The sequence below is a fragment of the Schistocerca serialis genome, chromosome 6, assembly GCF_023864345.2.
Source record: "Schistocerca serialis cubense isolate TAMUIC-IGC-003099 chromosome 6, iqSchSeri2.2, whole genome shotgun sequence".
Lineage (NCBI taxonomy): Eukaryota > Metazoa > Arthropoda > Insecta > Orthoptera > Acrididae > Schistocerca > Schistocerca serialis.
In genome coordinates this window covers 451,121,422-451,140,943 of record NC_064643.1, presented here as the reverse complement: position 1 = coordinate 451,140,943, position 19,522 = coordinate 451,121,422, and the positions used below count along the sequence as shown (strand labels likewise).

General features: G+C 37.8%; 1 protein-coding gene across 3 annotated transcripts in view; it reads right to left on the bottom strand.

The window, feature by feature from the left end:
- The window catches only part of LOC126485149 (RNA-binding protein 25), a 188,022-nt gene that overhangs the window by 74,360 nt on the left and 94,140 nt on the right, over positions 1 to 19,522 (bottom strand). The window lies entirely within an intron of this gene.

Sequence of the window (19,522 nt, the reverse complement as noted above, 5' to 3'; positions counted from 1 at the left end):
GCCTAGATATATGTTTTCTAGTATGTCACCCAACAACTGAGCTCTTTGAGACAATGAAAATGTCACACAACAGAAGTCAGAAGAACTGATGCACACAGCTATCCTCATAAAAGAATTTTCTTTTTAACAGCTTCTACTGTCTGAAATAAAGTTCTCAACGTGGAATTACACTTTTTGATGCTTCAACTGTATTTGTGAAGTAACTCCATGGCTAACTGGTTGTGTCCTCAATGTTGACTGCCATTGTATCATCAACAATCATGTCACGAAGACATTGCACCACAGTTACTCATGCTGAAGTGAGTGCAAGTATTGTAAACAAGCAACATCTGGGGCCCCAACAGTGAAGTAACAGCTTACTCATTAAACATATTATTAACTCATTAAAAATATTACTTATCAATCTCATGTACAACTGGCATGTCCTTCTGAGCAGGATAGGGCTTTCCCCCACTTTTATGTTTGCAGCAAATTTGCTTTACCACAAAGATGTCTAGACAAATCCCCATCAGGAGAAAACATATGTAGACTAATTTCACTGATAAGATTATTGTATACCAATATAGCCATGGGGAAACAAGGAAAACACATATTTAGCCTTCATAATCAAATCTACTATTTTTCTGCTCACATCATGTACATCCCTGTGCTAATATATGCAAACTACATCTAACCACAACGGAATTTCAGCACTATCCATGTAATTCAAGTACCACACAGTATTAACACAGACGAAATTCTGCTCCATACAGAAAACATCAGCTCCATATAGAAATCATCGCAACTGACCCAACTGACCACATTATAATGATTAATCTCAAGGTAAGTAATAAGTTTGCCAAATGACATGATTTCCAGCATACACGGAACAGTTCTAACCTGCACTTACAAACAATTATTGTCAACTAGCTGTTAACTGCCGCTACACTCATATATTAGCAGTTTTGTTATGATGAATGATGGTGAGTAAGAGAGCTACTGTACATGCAATAACATGAGCTGCCCTCACGTCTGCCTGTTGGGGTAAGCATAGATCATAGTGTACAGCCCCCTCTTCCTACTCCCAAACAGTCCCAACACACAATGTGTCGGCATGCAGAGCATCATTGCTGAGCAGTGCGTACAGAAGGGCATGAGCAGGAGTTTGCAATTATGAATTATGCAACTGAAGTAGCTCTATAATATACAACATAATACATTATGCAACAAATAGTGTGGAAGTATGGATTAAACACACTGACGATTGTATAAGCACTGTATTCCTTACTTTGAATTGTTTCAGGGTAGCACATATCAACCAATAAAAGAATTTTTCACAAATATGATAACGATCAAATGTAAAAGAGCAATTTTTTCCGGGAGTAATTATTTTTCTCTATTTAACATAATATTCTTCAAATCAGTAAGTCTCTTGTACCACACACTTTCTTAAGTAGCTTATATCCTTCGTCTGGGTTCAAGTCACCTCCATACCAAACTTCATGACAGATCAAAACTGTGTCAGACCGAGACTCAAACTTAGGACCTTGCCCGTGACAGGCAAAGGTCCCGAGTTTGAGGCTCAGTCTAGCACACAGTTTTAATCTGCCAGGAAGTTTCATATTAGTGTACATTCTGTTGCCGAGTGAAAATTTCGTTCTACCTCCATATCAAATTTAACTGAAATCGGTTCTGTGAGTTAGTCATGAAAATGTAACAGACAGCATTAATCCCACATTTATAATGATAGTATGGATAATACTTTCAATTACGATACCCATTTTTCCCATTGATCAGATTTTGATGAAGTACAGACTATATGGTACCCAGCATGTTCAAACAGACAAACTTTACAGTTTTGCAGATTTTTTATTACTGCAGATTTCATTTATACTAGAAACTATCAGCCTTATCAAAAGGTGCATGTGGCCAACTAGTTATTGATAGTGGGACAAAAACGAGTTAGACACTACTTGGCCGCATCTATGTTTTCCATAGTTCAAAACATATCCTCAAAGGGAATTTTCTATTAATTTACTAACTAGCCCTACAGAAGACCAAAATGCCTAAAACACAGTGCTATCATTTTAATCAACAATCATCACACTAATACATACTCAATCTATAACACATCAAAACAAAGGCTGTTCATACATAAATGTCACTTTTGTTGTGACAGCTTTACTTCTTGAGTCAATTCTCTCAAATATTCAATGATACCTCTCACTTTGACCTGATTTTAGTTCATGATTGTTTTCTGCTCACAAATCATGCATATCTTCATAAACAGATTTTCCCATATGTCAAACATAACACTGAGTTTTAAAACACTGAGCCATGCAAAAACTACTTAACACCATAAGATAAACAAAGCTCATCAAAATAAAAATGCATCATAATGAATTATCCTTTTCTGGTCACGGCTCATCAACAATTACAGTGCAAATAGTGTTCCATTATATCATTTATCTTTTGTATGTCAGATTAAGAAACTACTGTACACATGTGATGTACCTGAACTGCAGAACAAAGTAACAACTTTTGTTACTTCATGTTTTAATTGTATGTACGAGATATTTTTATTGTTCTAATCGGCGTATCCCTGCATTAGTAATAATAGCCAATGACATTAAGAACTGAGAGACAAAGTTGTGAAATCTGAACAACAAATCGCAACAGCTAAAGAACTTTCACAAATGATTGCAAAGAACAATTACACAATGGAATATATAAGAGTTACTTAACAAACACGAGGCATGACTACCTAGTCACAGGTGGTAATACAAACAGCACATATCTGCTACTGCAATGTTTTCTGCCAACAGAATAGAGTAGCACTAGTGAATAAAACAAAGAAGAAAAACGGCGTGCTAATATAACTGCAGGATAACAGCAATATCTACATTATTCTATTTCAACAAAATGTGGAAAATTGATTTCTTTTGTTTTCTGTAGGACAGTATTTTATCTAAAGGACTCAACAGTGCATATAATTAACTATAAGAAATTACAATGTTTTCAGATTTAGTGGAATGGAATCTCCTATGAAGCAGCACCACATTTGTGTTTTATTTGCCCAAATGAAAACAGATGATTTCATTTTTTATCACAGTGCGCTGTTATTTCTCCTCTGAAGTCTTCTCTTTACTTTCCAAACACTGTTAAGCAAGATAAGCACTTATTATTCTGAACTATATTATTTTGAACAATTTGCCCATACTGTAATAGGTGAAATTTAGATAGCGAAGACACAGTTATCAGTAAAAATTAAAATTTCTCATTTTGTTTAGTAAGCATGTTACTAATGACTGCGTACTTGTTCCATGAAACATTAAATTTCTTTTAAATCATATTCACATTTACATCATATGTTTATTGAATAAAATATTGCAGTCATTTATTAATAACTATGCACTGCAATACTTTCGAAGAGTGTCTTTATCACAGGTGTAAAATGCATACTTCTGATAGTTTCGCATTTTGTTTTATGACTACACCAACTACTTATTATTTCAGCTACTTTATTGAACTCTAAATATCCTGCGAAAGTCTGGCCCATCATCTCGATTAATTCTGAGCGAGAACAATATCGAGTTTACATAGCGAATACTGCTACACCTTTTGTGTGTTCATTCTTTGTATTAGAATGAAACAAAGCAATAAAATATGCTAATGTTGGAATTGGTAACTTTAGAATGAGAATGCATTCATGCAATAAGAGGCTCCTAAGAAAATCTTAAAGACTACATATTAGTAGAGATCAGTGTCTATCCTGAAAACCATGGTATAACCTAAAGATATGGTGCTCTTAAACATGCTACAGCATCCTGTTTCTTTTAAACATGTTGCAGCATCCTGTTTATGCATAGCCACTTCAGGATGTGGGCTTTAGGTGAAAAGGAAGTTTGTAAAATGTGAGAACATGTGTTGACCAGGCTATACTGCATGTTGAGAAGTAACACGGACTGCCAGCTTCTTATTTTAATGGGAATATCCTTCCATACTCATCAACACGTAACAGCACAATCACTCACTTTTATAACAAAATTAAAGTCTCCGTTATAGAAAACCACATGCCATGAAGATACCTGACTGCTCTCAACAAAAAGACAAAGATAAGCAATAATAATGCGTGAATATATAACAACTAATGCCTTCCAGCATACAGAAATTCAGAAAAATCATCAGACAAATGTGGGCCAAAGAACCTGAGACAGAAACCAACAGCAGCCAACAAGAAGTTTCTCATGCGGAAATTTCATGTACCTTCATTAGTACATCTTAAGGTTTTTTCATTTATACAGGCTCCATTAACTGGGCAGCTGTAAGTAGAAAAAAGTTGCTCCCTGCCCGTATCATTTCAAACTTATTAATTATTACTGTAAGGATAGGTGTCACAGTGGAAATTCTTGGATGAACAACAGCAAACAGAAAACAAAGGAGGACAACCACTTAACACTTGGCAAATTGAACCATATATCTGGCAGAATTACGACATGGTACAGTTCGAAGTAGTACCCGTCAGTATCAGAGTGTAAGCCGGGGCAGTGACTGAAGGAACTGTCTTCAAAGGCATCCATTATAGCTTACTGTTGCTTACTGTTAACAGCATTATGTTAGTTGGTGAGAAAGAGAAAGGAATGACAATACTGAAGGAAAAGGTGATATAAAAGTGTAAGAAAAATGTTAAAAAGAGTAAGGCAATGATGTTAAAATTACAGAAGGGGGGACACGATTCCCAATGGAGTGTAGTTTAAGTATTTACTCCGAAGAACAAAAGTAAAGTGCACACAATAAATATCCCAGTGACAATATGGGTAAAATTTTTATTACGCAATTTCTGCAGTGTTATGAAAAATGCAAAGAACATCAACTTTGTGAAAACTTCACAGTTTTTATTACACAGAACTGTAAGTCAAGGTCTGCAGCTAAAATCAGAGAAAAATTTTACTGGCTATGATGGGGAGAGAGGGGGGGGGGGGATGGGTATCGGTGGAGAAGACAGGACTGGGGCAGCCGGGAGTGGGGAAGGATGCAAGGAAAGGGTAGAAGAATAGAATGGATGCAGGAGAAGGGAAGGTAGATGATCCTTAGCGGCTGTGGCGAAATGTGGATTACTTCTCGTAACAATCATAAAATTGGGAGAGGAGTGTGAATGCGTGTAGCATTTGTAATTGTACTACAAAAACAATGAAAGCTTGGAAGTTGGTGTGATTTTAAACCTGTTAAATGTACGTATGTACAACTCGTCATTATCTGTAAGTGACTGACTCCACTACTTTTTAATTGAAGTGTTATAGGTGTTGTCTTATTCCTTTTCCTGTCTCCGAAGCAAATTTTTGTTTACTACTATGCCGAAGTTATGCAATGTTTAGGTTGATGTAACCACTAAAGACTTTTTGCCTGGCTGTATTTTGGAGTATTCTTTTTTATTACCCACACTGCAATTGCTGATTCCCCTACTGTATTGCCTCTCTTGCTTCTCTTTGAATACAAACCATAACTTGCGCACTTCCTAGAATGTGACTAACCTTGGCTCCTTCAAGCTCTAATTTCGTATATGTGCTATTTGTGGTAGTCCATTTCACCAAAGGTTAAGTGTAAGTGAAAATTATGGTAGTATGATTTTAACGACAGATAACTGACTGAAAAGTGAATTCAAAATATTTGAAAAATAATGTATATGGCCTAACTCAAAGAAACAGAAATTTCATAATGAAGAGAATAATAATCTTTCAGTAAATATTCCATAAAATTTCATTTGTTCTATTCATGTGATAGAGAGCAAGGGGGTGAAAAAAAAATTAATTTTGCAATTTCCTTATATCTGCTACACATATTCTTATCTTGGTTTGTGTTCCAGGAACACCAAATTACAATGGTTGGAACTTAAATAGTGGTAACTATTTATTCACAACCGATACAAAAGAGTTACATGTTTGCACCTGTTACTGTCCTTTAAAGTAGTCATCAGCGTTGTATAGAACCCGTTGCCAGCGATGTGGAAGGCGTAGTATACCGTTAGCAGAGCTGGTTCTGTTCAAATGGTTCAAATGGCTCTGAGCACTATGGGACTTAACATCTGTGGTCATCAGTCCCCTAGAACTTAGAACTAATTAAACCTTATCTAACCTAAGGACATCACACACATCCATGCCCGAGGCAGGATTCGAACCTGCGACCGTAGCAGTCGCGTGGTTCCGGACTGAGCGCCTAGAACCGCGAGACCTCCGCGGCCGGCTGGTTCTGTTGATGGTGCGAGTGGAGCGGTCTACTGCCTGTCGAATCTCTGAAACAGTTCTGGAATGAATGCCACTAAGTGGTTCCTTCATCTTCGGAATCAAATCAAAGTCACAAGGATTAAGTCCGGGGAGTATGGTGGACGGTACAGTACTTCCCAGTCCCATAGACCAAACAGAGCAGCCACAGCTTGCGCTGTATGCGCCCGCTTATTCTCGTGCAAAATGATGGGTGGGTTGCACAGAAAGTGTCACCGCTTTTTTCGCAAAGCTGATCACAGGTGATGCTCCAAAAACAAACAGTAATACTCTGCACTGACAGTCTGCTGTGGAGGAACGCAATGCATTAGGATAACACCATTATAGTCGTACACAAGAAACACCATAACTTCAGACTGCTCCATTTGCACCATCAACAGGCTCTGCTAATGGTATACTACGCCTTCCACATCACTGGCAAAGGGTTGTACACAATGCTGGTGACTACTTTGAAGGACAGTAACAGGTGCAAACATGTAACTCCTTTGTATTGTGAATAAATAGTTGCCACTATTTAAGTTCCAACCCTCGTATATCAAAAAAAACTTTTCATGTGTTCGGTTCATAATGATATAGAGTTTTTTTTAAAAAAAAGACACCATGGTCACATTTGACAGAAAAAACTTTGTGTATAAAAAGCCTACTATTGTAGTTTTGGCCATGCGGCTATAATCAGGTGAAGTACTGAAAAAATTGTAGTTCAGCACACACCAAAGTTTAAGTTGAAGTCTATGAGTCAACGTTACTTTGCGAATAAAAATATTAGTTACTAAAATCATTTTGGCTTCCTTCCATAGCATAAAGCTTACACCCTCTCACACTATAACACTACAGCTGGTAAGTGTATATATGGTAACTGAATAATGAATAACATAGGCAGCAGAAAATGTTACTTATGGAGTTATAAGTGAATGTACATAACATAAATAAATCATCAGGCTGAATTTCGTAATTGTTTTTGCAATTTTGTAATCAATTAACAAGTAGGGAGATGCTCATACAGGTTACTAACTATTAAAACAGCTGTGTGTAACGCCAAGTTATCATGACAGTGAGATGATGTATCATTTATATTTCTATGGGGACTTAATAGAATTACAGAGCAGAAAGACTAAAAGCAAAATCACTTGGGTTATGTACGATTCTGCTGTTGCCATAAGTCATATAACACTGGCATGAACAATGATGATGAGAATTTTTAGATGCTTCAAGAAGCAAAGGAAACAATGTATGCTTTTAAAAAAAGTTAGTACTAAAGTTGAGTGATGAGTATTGCAACCTACCTAATGAAACACACACATCCTTTGCAGTGTTAAAACATTACAGCATGCACAACATAAATACGACAGCATTTGCAAATGTATTTTTAAAAATATAAATTTTGTGTAGAAACACCTTGTTTTTGTGTTGCAAACAGAAATGAGATAATTACAGAGGCTTTGACAGAGCAGTTATCTTTCACACAAAAAGTCTAAGTAAGTTCGATATTTGATTACATATAGCATTTATGTAAGATACTTTGTATTTGACATCACCAACATATTTCAGTAGCAGAAATCGGGGAGGGCGCACACTATGAACAGATGGAGTGGTTTTTCTATTTTTGGTTTTCTTTTTTCTTTTTTTTAATTGAGCCATCCAACAACAGCATAAAAAGAGGAACAACACTATTAAAATTTTCGGGAGAATTTTCTTATTTGAATTATTATTATTCTCACAAAGTAAGATCATAATACTGAGCAGCCAAATTCTAATTTGTACTGAAAAACGGCATTTTTCTGTACGTTAGGCAATGACTGACCAAGCACTACATAGCTTCGGCAAGGATTATGGACACAACTAAGTGAGAATAATTACAAAAATTCTATTTCCAAGTAGTCTATCCTGTGTTTAGTCAAAATTAATGTCTTTCTGTTACACCAGAATTTGGGTTGCATCATACAACCACAGTGAGGCATTGCTCTATCACCTGCCCATTTACTGAATATTTACATATTGATACACAAATTTTCATCAAACACAAGAAACAAGTCATATGGCTCCTTAATAAGCTGAAGCTGTCACAACCAAAAGGTTGGTTAGAACACCACAGTGATTTATCAGGCATGGTTCTACTTAAGATGGTATGCCATTGATTTCTCTGGCCTCTGAACTGACCTACCCAGCCAATGACAAGAGACTCTGCAGCTTACTGTTGACTCAGAAACGTTACGCTACTCCGCATTTTTCACATTAACATATGTTGTCAGAGGTGAAAGAGGTGATAAGTGACAGATAAAAATTGTATAACTGTGTGGAGAGTGGACCCAAGACCTTTGGCTCTGTAGTCTGGCACTTCAGCACTGAGTGACCAAGCCACATCCTACGATTCTGAAAACTGATTCCAACACTACAAGACATTTTTAAAACCCACTGTGTCATAAGTTTTACATCTTATTTGTGAATATCAGGATCATAAATGTTTAGGCATCTATTAATGAATTCTGATGGCAGCTCCTGTGATATCCCCAAAGAAACTAACTACTACATTGGAAACCAAGTTTGATTGTAAGCATAAAATTAAATGTAAGCAATTTTTTAATAAGATATCTGTAATAATCATACAAAATTGTACTGAAATAGCAGAACAGAAACTGTTTTCATATTTGAACATCAAAAGTGAACAACATACACGGTGTCCCTCCAGTAACGGATATCAGAAATTTCATTTTTGTGATGTGTAGCTGAAGTCACCACAAGCAAGTATTGCTTATCATCTCTCTTGTGACACCCAACATCTAAAAAGCATCAGTTTGTTTCCCGTCACAAACAAAATTATTTTTTAAGTGATATTTTACATGCCCCTTTGATAGAATTGTCCAAAATTAGTGTACCGCAATATTCGTTTTGTCAATGTGTATTAACAGGGACAGTAAAATGCAAATAATAAGCAATACTTTAGCAGCAACAGCGCCACCCTGGCCCACACTGACTCCTACTGCCATGCAGAAGAGCTGTTCAGCTGCTGCTGGAGTACTGATTATTCTTCATGTTCTACTGTTCCTGTTAATAAATATCAATAAAACAAATAACAGACTGGGCTAATTTGGGACTTTTCTGTCAAATAGATACACAAAATTTCTTTTTTTAAAATCATTTTGTTTGTAACTAGAAACAAACAGAAGCTTTTCATCAACACTGGTCACTGCCTGAAATGTGGTGAGCAGTATTTGTTTGGGACAACTCCAGATACATACTGCAAAACTGAAATTGCAAATATCTGCCAAAACACCAGAGAAAATGTGCCTGACAACTCTTAGAAGGGGCACTTGATACAACTATTAAACAAACACAAAATATAATTTTTTTTAGGTTCTTTCCACGTGCTTCCTTTTAGAAAAGTATATTAAGAAATTGTTTTAAGACTATTAGCAACACTTAATGTGATTTTAAACACTAACCACAACTAAAAGAAATACAATCAAGGGAAACTAAGGCACAGAACATTAGAAGAAGAACAAAATAAAGGGTGTTTCAAAAGGAATGATAGGTTTTTAACAATTTATATTTACTGATGGAAACAAGTTACAAATCAGGCTGTACCTGAAAACCCTTACATTTTTCGCTATTTTGTTAAACCATAAAATGCTCTATACTCCATGACCAGTAGCAGGAACAACTACCCTACAGCTCGATTCAGTTGATGATGTATTTCTTCACTGTCTGAAGCCACTGCTGCTGTTATTCCTTTTTTGACTTGATTTCCACCACAAACCAAAGGATGAACGAAAACACATTTCCTCGCACATACCCACACGAGAAAGTCACAAGTGGATCAAGTTGGAAATACTGGACCACGGCAACAGTGTCCAGTGTGTCCTATTCAGCATTCAAGCAGTGTCACAGAGAAACATTAGCATTTTACTGTGTAATAGTAGTGGGGGAGGGAAGGAGGAGGGGGGGGCGTGAAATAATTACAATCCTTTTGAAATTGTGGCAAAATCCACATCTGAAACATTTCAAGATGGCTCATTCTAACCACTGTGTTGCCTCAAAACATGAATGGGCCATACACATTTTCATACAAAATGGCACAAAACACATTCACTTTACACAAATCTACCTCATGCTCAATGCACTGAAAATGAGCCATATAATAAATTATCCATTTTCCATCCGTTATAAGCAAAATTGCTAACAACAATTTTTCCTTTCATTATCCTCACAAAGAGCTTGAACTAGCAGCATTTGGTATGGTTTGTAGACCAAATTTAATCTCAATGAATGCCTGGCGAGTAAGACTTTGGTTCCAAAAAGCAGCTTGTCAAATGCTCTCCATTCTTTCATCAAAAATTTGATTTCAAATTCTACTCTTATCTTTGGAGACACACCATCGACAAAGTTTTTTTCCCCCCCACAGGATAAACAATTTAAAAAACAGCTATTAAAAGCACAATGAACCACAGTCACTGACACATACTTGCACAATCGTCACAAACTAAAAGCCTTCTCTTGTGCAAACAGCATTTTGCTTCAGACTGAGATTAAAAACAAAATCAATACATAGACAGGCAGATTCCTATAAATATGCAGTCGAATAACCAATACACATCTGATTCCCAGGATGTCTATTGTGTTATAATTTATAATGTTTTACAATAGGGTCATACAAAAATTGTAGCAATAGAGGAAAAAAATTGCAAAATCTTTGAAGATTTCTTAATTTGTCTGTTTTGTGGCATGTGTGCCACAATAAATATCAATTGTTAAAAATCAAATCATTCTTTTCGAAATGTCCTACATAATGAACAAGAAAATATATAGAAGCTATTCGTCTAAAAAAAATTGACTGTGTATTTTGAAATTCATGATTCCCTGACAAACTTCATTTCATAAATTCATTCAATTTTAATACACAATCCAATCACTGAAAACATATCACTATTGTCAAAGATGAATTGGTACTAACCAAAAGAACTTGTACCCTACTTTCAAGGAAGGATTTTCAAGATAAAGGAGACAATAAATCACAATGATCAAGACGGTGATACCTTCCAACATGGTAACAGGCCAAACAGTCATGTAGAAATCTGTCTCCTCCCTTTACACACACCTCCCAGTGGTAGTTAATTTCACAAGAATCATACATAAAAGATTTCAGCTGTCAATACGAAAAAGGGGGACGGCAATAAAATGTTTTTCACATGTTTCTGCAATCGAACCCAATTGCTGTACAGCCCACAGTTCTACTACTACTCAACACTGTGCTCTCTTGCCACTGCTTCCAACAGTTTGCAACATGGCACACTGAACTGCCACTTGAAAACTGAATTTGTGTAGCAAGATATTATTTATATTTTATCTGTGATGTTCTTTCAAAATTGGTAAAGACTATTCACAATAATCACTACGTTCCTAAGGTGTGAACTATTATTCCTTGTAACTATGGAAAAATATTTACATAATGTTCCAAATCAACACTGATGCAATTTTCCTAGTTTTTGTTCTTCATGCACTATGAACAGACAAATAATGACAACGTCTGACAAATATTTCAGACACAGATATACTGTCTTTAACATTTTTATGCCAACCCGAATAGCAACATCTCCAGAGTGACACCTGCATTTTCTGATGAATGATCTTCATATTTTATGAGATTTTAAACCAAGGACAGCAAAATGAATAAGTGTTCTACTGAGTGTAAAAGAAGACTATTGCAACAATGATAACACTTGAAGTGTAGTGATCTATCCATAAGAGTTATGTAAAATACATTCAATGGGAAAAAAATTTTTTAGTCTTAGTGCTCATTTGTCGTAATGATCACACTTCCAGAACAAGTTAACAACGCAGCTCTTAATGATTTAGAATTTTATATTGTGAGCAAAAATCCAGAAGGAAAAGGTATTTGTTCCCACAAAATGGATAAAAGAATGATGCATGAAAAATTTAATACTTTGCTTTCCCATTTTTCCAGAGTTCAATGAATTTATCATATTTTCTTTAATGACCTTTACACATGCGTCCCAAAATTACCTACTGAACCTTGGTTTCATGATACATAATACAGATAACAAGGAACAGTATAACAATGAAAACAACCAATTACTGACAAAAATATTTAATTGGATATAAAAAAGATCTAATCACCAAGTGGCGGCAGAACACACACATAAAAAAACAGTTGTAATTGGCAAGCTTTCGGAGCCAGTGGCTCCTTCTTCAGGCAGAAGAAAGAGGGGTGAAGGAAAAAGACTGGAGAGATCACTCAGCACAATGTCAGTGAGCTCCCACATATTATCAAATCTGACTGGATGTGCCAGTTGTGATCATGCGGCCTGGCACCAGGGTGCAACAGGAGAGCTAATAAAATATACACTCCTGGAAATTGAAATAAGATCACCGTGAATTCATTGTCCCAGGAAGGGGAAACTTTATTGACACATTCCTGGGGTCAGATACATCACATGATCACACTGACAGAACCACAGGCACATAGACACAGGCAACAGAGCATGCACAATGTCGGCACTAATACAGTGTATATCCACCTTTCGCAGCAATGCAGGCTGCTATTCTCCCATGGAGACGATCGTAGAGATGCTGGATGTAGTCCTGTGGAACGGCTTGCCATGCCATTTCCACCTGGCGCCTCAGGTGGACCAGCGTTCGTGCTGGACGTGCAGACCGCGTGAGACGACGGTTCATCCAGTCCCAAACATGCTCAATGGGGGACAGATCCGGAGATCTTGCTGGCCAGGGTAGTTGACTTACACCTTCTAGAGCACGTTCGGTGGCACGGGATACATGCAGACGTGCATTGTCCTGTTGGAACAGCAAGTTCCCTTGCCGGTCTAGGAATGGTAGAATGATGGGTTCGATGACGGTTTGGATGTACCGTGCACTATTCAGTGTCCCCTCGACGATCACCAGTGGTGTACGGCCAGTGTAGGAGATCGCTCCCCACACCATGATGCCGGGTGTTGGCCCTGTGTGCCTCGGTCGTATGCAGTCCTGATTGTGGCGCTCACCTGCACGGCGCCAAACACGCATACGACCATCATTGGCACCAAGGCAGAAGCGACTCTCATCGCTGAAGACGACACGTCTCCATTCGTCCCTCCATTCACGCCTGTCGCGACACCACTGGAGGCGGGCTGCACGATGTTGGGGCGTGAGCGGAAGACGGCCTAACGGTGTGCGGGACCGTAGCCCAGCTTCATGGAGACGGTTGCGAACGGTCCTCGCCGATACCCCAGGAGCAACAGTGTCCCTAATTTGCTGGGAAGTGGCGGTGCGGTCCCCTACGGCACTGCGTAGGATCCTACGGTCTTGGCGTGCATCCGTGCGTCGCTGCGGTCCGGTCCCAGGCCGACGGGCACGTGCACCTTCCGCCGACCACTGGCGACAACATCGATGTACTGTGGAGACCTCACGCCCCACGTGTTGAGCAATTCGGCGGTACGTCCACCCGGCCTCCCGCATGCCCACTATACGCCCTCGCTCAAAGTCCGTCAACTGCACATACGGTTCACGTCCACGCTGTCGCGGCATGCTACCAGTGTTAAAGACTGCGATGGAGCTCCGTATGCCACGGCAAACTGGCTGACACTGACGGCGGCGGTGCACAAATGCTGCGCAGCTAGCGCCATTCGACGGCCAACACCGCGGTTCCTGGTGTGTCCGCTGTGCCGTGCGTGTGATCATTGCTTGTACAGCCCTCTCGCAGTGTCCGGAGCAAGTATGGTGGGTCTGACACACCGGTGTCAATGTGTTCTTTTTTCCATTTCCAGGAGTGTATGTTGCAGACAAACTCTACAAACAAACTACACAGAGATGCTGATTTTATATTCAAATTTATCTTGTTGATGGCAACTCAGCAGTTACTCAGGAGCCATCATTGGCCCTCAGTAATAATGGTGACTACACAATTAAAAATCCTTCCACCTACAAATGAACTGTCACAGCTGACACGCATGAACTGCCAGTTTCCGTAACACCTGTCCACATTATCAGAAAGCCATCCACCCACCAGCCAGAGATTTCTGTCACACATTTTCCTTCCATGCTGAATCGCTATCCTTTTTTTTTTTTTTTTTCTCCTACTTCCCATATGATGATACAACATTCATGAAAGTATGCTCCCGGATTTATGGATACTGTCGCAGACCTCGTACTGTGGAACCTCAAACACTGCTGCGAGCTGTGCTGCATGCAATGCAGAGTAAATATTAGCACAGTTGGCTCTTATGCTGTGAGTCATCATTTCAAATCCAATCATCAGCAAATATGTTTGTTTAATATTAAACAATGGAAACGCCAGGCACAAATAGCAACACTGTAGGAAGAGATAGATTGCTACTCATCTCAAAGATGAGAAATTAAGTTGCAGACAAGCACAATCAAAAGGCACTTACACAAAGCTTTCAGCCATAGCCTTCGTCGAAAAAGAGAAACACAAATCATTCATTCACAGACGCAAGCAGAACTCACAACTCATGCACAGAAGACTGTCAAATCTGGCAGCTCGGGCCTGAATGCAACTATCAGGTGGGATGGAAGCTGCAATCTGGAAGAGGCAGGGCAGGGGAAGGGATAGCAGGGGATGGGTGGGAGGACGGAGCGAGGAGTGCTCCTCTCCCCCCCCCCCCCCCCCTCATCCATACAGTGTTATCCTTTCCCCTTCTGCACTCCCTCCAGACAGCTGCTTCCATTGCACACGATAGTTACATTCTAGCCTGAGCCGCCAAAGCTGACGGTCATGTGTGTGTGAGGTGTGCTTGCTTGTGTGTAATGAATGGTGTGTTTTTGAAAGAGTAAACTGCCATTTGACTGTGTATTACTACATTTCTCTTCTGTATAAAAACTGAAATCTAGATTGTAATGAAGATAAATTTTGTAATACACAGTCAAATGACCATTTACGCTTTAAAAGTATTGCATGATGGTGGCTAAACACCATCAAAAACAATGACCATTTACGCTTTAAAAGTATTGCATGATGGTGGCTAAACACCATCAAAAACTTGAATGGCGTGCATTTCTCTTTTTCTGATGAAGACTGTGGCTGAAAGCTTTGTGTAAATGTCTTAATTGTACCTGTCTGCAACACAGCATGTCATCTTTATGGTAAGTAGCAATTTATCTTTCCCTACAGTGTTTATTTACTATTTATCTTTTCTAGGAGCTTCTCAAAATTTCAAGTTTGTAATGTTCACTCATTCTAGAATATAAACAGCAGCGATCTCCATCTAGGAGGAAGTTCTGTACTGCCTGTATATTGGTGTCTGTCAAACACTTTTTTTAGTATTGATTGTGTTTAAGACATGACAATAGTAACTAACTCTCTTGTAAAGTTGTAGAACTTTTTATGATGGTCATCAAGCAAGTGCTATGGTAATGGGGCTCCACTCCCAACCACACAGATTGATCACAGATGTTACAGTGTATTAATGTATAATCACAGACGTGACCGAGCAAACATCTTGGCATCGTGTATAAAGTGTTTTCACTATGCCTGTCACATCAATGGTATTGAGCTGTAAGCTTTTCAACAATAACATCTGTTGTCTTCATAAGATTTACTCTTATATGTAGTCAATGATTTTGAAGAAATTAAAATGTGAATTTACACGTATGACAGAGCTGTTGATTATGCACTCTGCAATGTATTGAAGCAGGCACTCAATACCAGGAGACCACTAAATAGTATCCACCATATTTTAGATTGTAATGAGAAAAATTATGCTGTGTTAATATATCAATGGTGGTATTGATGGACAGTCAGCTGTTCCCCTGAGAAGGGCATAGGAGAGTATCATAAAAAATGTGGAATTTTACACCATTTTGATGCAAGATGTTAAACAAGAACATTTCCTATAGTCATTTGACTCCATAGGAGTTGATGGTGATATTAGACTGTGTAACAACTTCATTTACCAAGCATCAAAATTAGACTGATATTCAAATCCAATATCATGAACGCCAAGATAACTCGTACTTTGCATTTGTAACAAAATATGTAATCACTTCATTTTGGCATTATTTCTCCACTGAAATTTTTTTATCTTTCCACATCAGACATCAAACAATTTCTTGACGACAACATTCCAGCTCAGAGAGAAAGAAATATTGTAGCTTAACTTCCTTTTGAAGACAAAGTCATTTAGAGACAAAGCACAAGGCTCTCATGATATGGATGGAAGTACGAAATCAGGCACATTCTTTTCTAACCAATTATACCAGGTTTATGGAAACTACAGAAATCCTACTGCAGAATAGTGAAATGGGAGTTTTGTAACCCCCTTCCTCTAAACATCAAGTCCAGAGAAAGTATACCACCTATACCTGAAAGACTAGTTGTGCATAAAAATATAGCTGCTAACAGAATTTTTTCTGCCTTTTAAAAAATTAAAACTGTGATGTATTTAACATTGTTGAGATTACTGACTGACTCTTATACTGTTCTGTAACTTTAGTTACTTCCATAAGGAAGAACATTTCTTTTGAACAGAGCTGAGAAATAAGTTTCTTATCAACTTTATACAAAAACGCATTGCCGCTTATTCTTTACCCAACAAGATTAATTTAATCTCTGACTGATAACTGGATTGGGAAGTATCACTTACATTTTCTTTGAGAATAAAACTCTCATCTATTTCTTCACTGGTGGTGGGCTTTAAGTCCACAATATTGAGAGTTCAATCACTTCCACTGATATGTATTCAAATAGTAGTCAAACACTTTAAGGGCCGTTCTGCGTATCAGATTATCTCCATATGTGCTTTCTATTGATAGTTTCACCTGGTGCATAATGTATATCTCCATAGCAAGCTATAAAACATTCATAGTGTTCCGTATCACCTGCACTGGGAGACAAAGTTTTTCTTCAAGTTCAAACTTTGTTCAAAATGATGCTTTTCAACCATTTGCCAGGAATTAACAGACGTTTGAAGTGGTCTTCAGTGACGATTGATTGCAAGACAGCTACATTTCTTGAATCATGTGCAATAAGCTTGTTTTAGTACCTAGCTAGCAACATTCAGCGGAAAATCATATCTCTGCTGCATGTGCCACACCTAGAAATATCTCCCCCTCCCCCTACCTTATGGTATTTTCCAGTGTATACTGCGAACTAAAATTTGGTATGTGGTTATTATATGATGTTAACTATGGGAGACAAAAAATAATTATGGGATGTTTGGACACATTATACTGGTCCCTCCCCCTTGAATATGAAATTACTGAATTGCAGCACACTACATACACATATGTAAATGTATGAAGTCTGCTTAGAATTCAGAACTAGCACAGCTAAGGATCAGGAAACTTTCATGCAGAGATATAACTGCAAAAGATCTGGTGCAAAAGCTTCTCACAGCTCACTGGCCTACCTTTTTTCTCCCTTATTTTCAATTTGTGGGACTTGTAATAAATGCTGTCACTTTTTACAAAAATTACAAGTATTTCACAGATATGAAGGAAACCAACAACCTGTATACAAATAATATCTGCAAGTTTCTTAGAGTGGCCATTTTCCACAGCAGCTATACAACTTGTATCAAGTAAAACTTTTTTTGCATCCTGATACCAACTAATACTTGGTTCAAATAATTCTAAGTGCTTAAGACAGTGAGCAGACATGCTTGCTTCTCTCAGTTTACACATAAAAATTCTTTGACGCAATACTCTTTGTATATTCATAAATGAAATGGTGCATGATGATATGAAACACAGTATTGGTTACGTCACTTATAGCTTTCCATAAACATTTGTTTCAGAAATTTGAACTGACAAGAAAGGCAACTGCTATTCAAGCCCTTTACAATTATTTCAATTCAAACTACAATCACCACAAATAATTTATTTTTAAAAACATTGTGTTTCTACTCAAAAAGTCCATATGCATATTGTTTTGTAGTAACTGTACAGACAGCCTGAAACAGATATTCTGTAATACCTTACATATATTACAGGTATCTAATTTCTGACTGATACATAAACATGTAACTTGTTTGCACTTTCTACAGCCGCCAAACCAGTCGGCTCATATCGAATTTAACTACTGTATATTTGGTGTTCAAATTAGATCATTCTACAACTTAGATTCTCAAGCAAGAATAATTTGTCAAAGTGTACAAACAAGTATCTGTGTAATCTAGAATAACAACTGCAGTAACTCGTAACCTGCACAGTAAGATTCTATAAAACAAATTACAATAAATAGTATCTGTTTCTCGTGCAAACAAGTTAATTATTTCTTGACCTTAGCAGTATTTGTTTTTCTGCACTAGTGCTATACTCACCACCCTGATGCGCTTGTGCACACTAAACAAGGCAACCAAACGGCCTGCAACAACTCTCCTTGACATCCCCGCCGGGCTGCCTAGGTTTAAGTGAGGAAGTATACCATACGTCACGTCAACTTCACCTCTCTAACCTAACTACAGCACACACTCTTGGGCTTCAGCAGACAAGATCATACAATCAGCTCTCCACAATCTAAGTCTGGCTCTATACTGAAGCTCATGGAAATAAAATGCAAATGTAGTGAATACAGTATTTTTGAAAAGGTGTATTCCATAAGCACCTTATTAAAAAATGAGGAAAATCATTCAAATGGACAGTGGATTGTATGATCAGTTTGCTTCCTCAATATAATTTTAAGACATTTTCTTATAGAACAAAAGCAACTTCAAGTTAACGGGGTAAAATTACATTTCATTTCTTCAACTTTTCCCCGTGTAAACCCTAACAATGTGTGTGAATGAGGAATAAATAAAAAAGTGAAGGATGCTAAAGTAAAAATGAGGTGACTGTTACTGTTAAAATCTATTTCAGTCACAAAGCTTGAATTTTTTTAAATGAATGGGAACTATGTGTTTCTGATAACAACAGCTTCCTTCATAGTTACTACATAAGGAAGTTTGAAGGAAAAAACTTATAGCTAGTTATTCTAATAACAAGTGATATGAATGCTGGAAAACATTCTAGGCCCTATGTTCTTGTCACGGTGTAAGTGTCTGCTAAGTTGAGGGAACAATCAATTATCTATATGACCTATAAGCAGATCACAATGTTAAGTTTATATGGAGAATTAGTAAAACCTACATTGCAAACTCTACTGGCCCACAAATGCTTTATGGAATTTTTTTGAAAGGTGTGCGCCTGACAGAAGACAGAGTATGTGCTCTAAACAGGATAATACAAAACTACATATAAAATTAATATTTTTGGAAAACAGATCCCAATACTGACAGACGTCAAAACCGTAATGCTAAAAG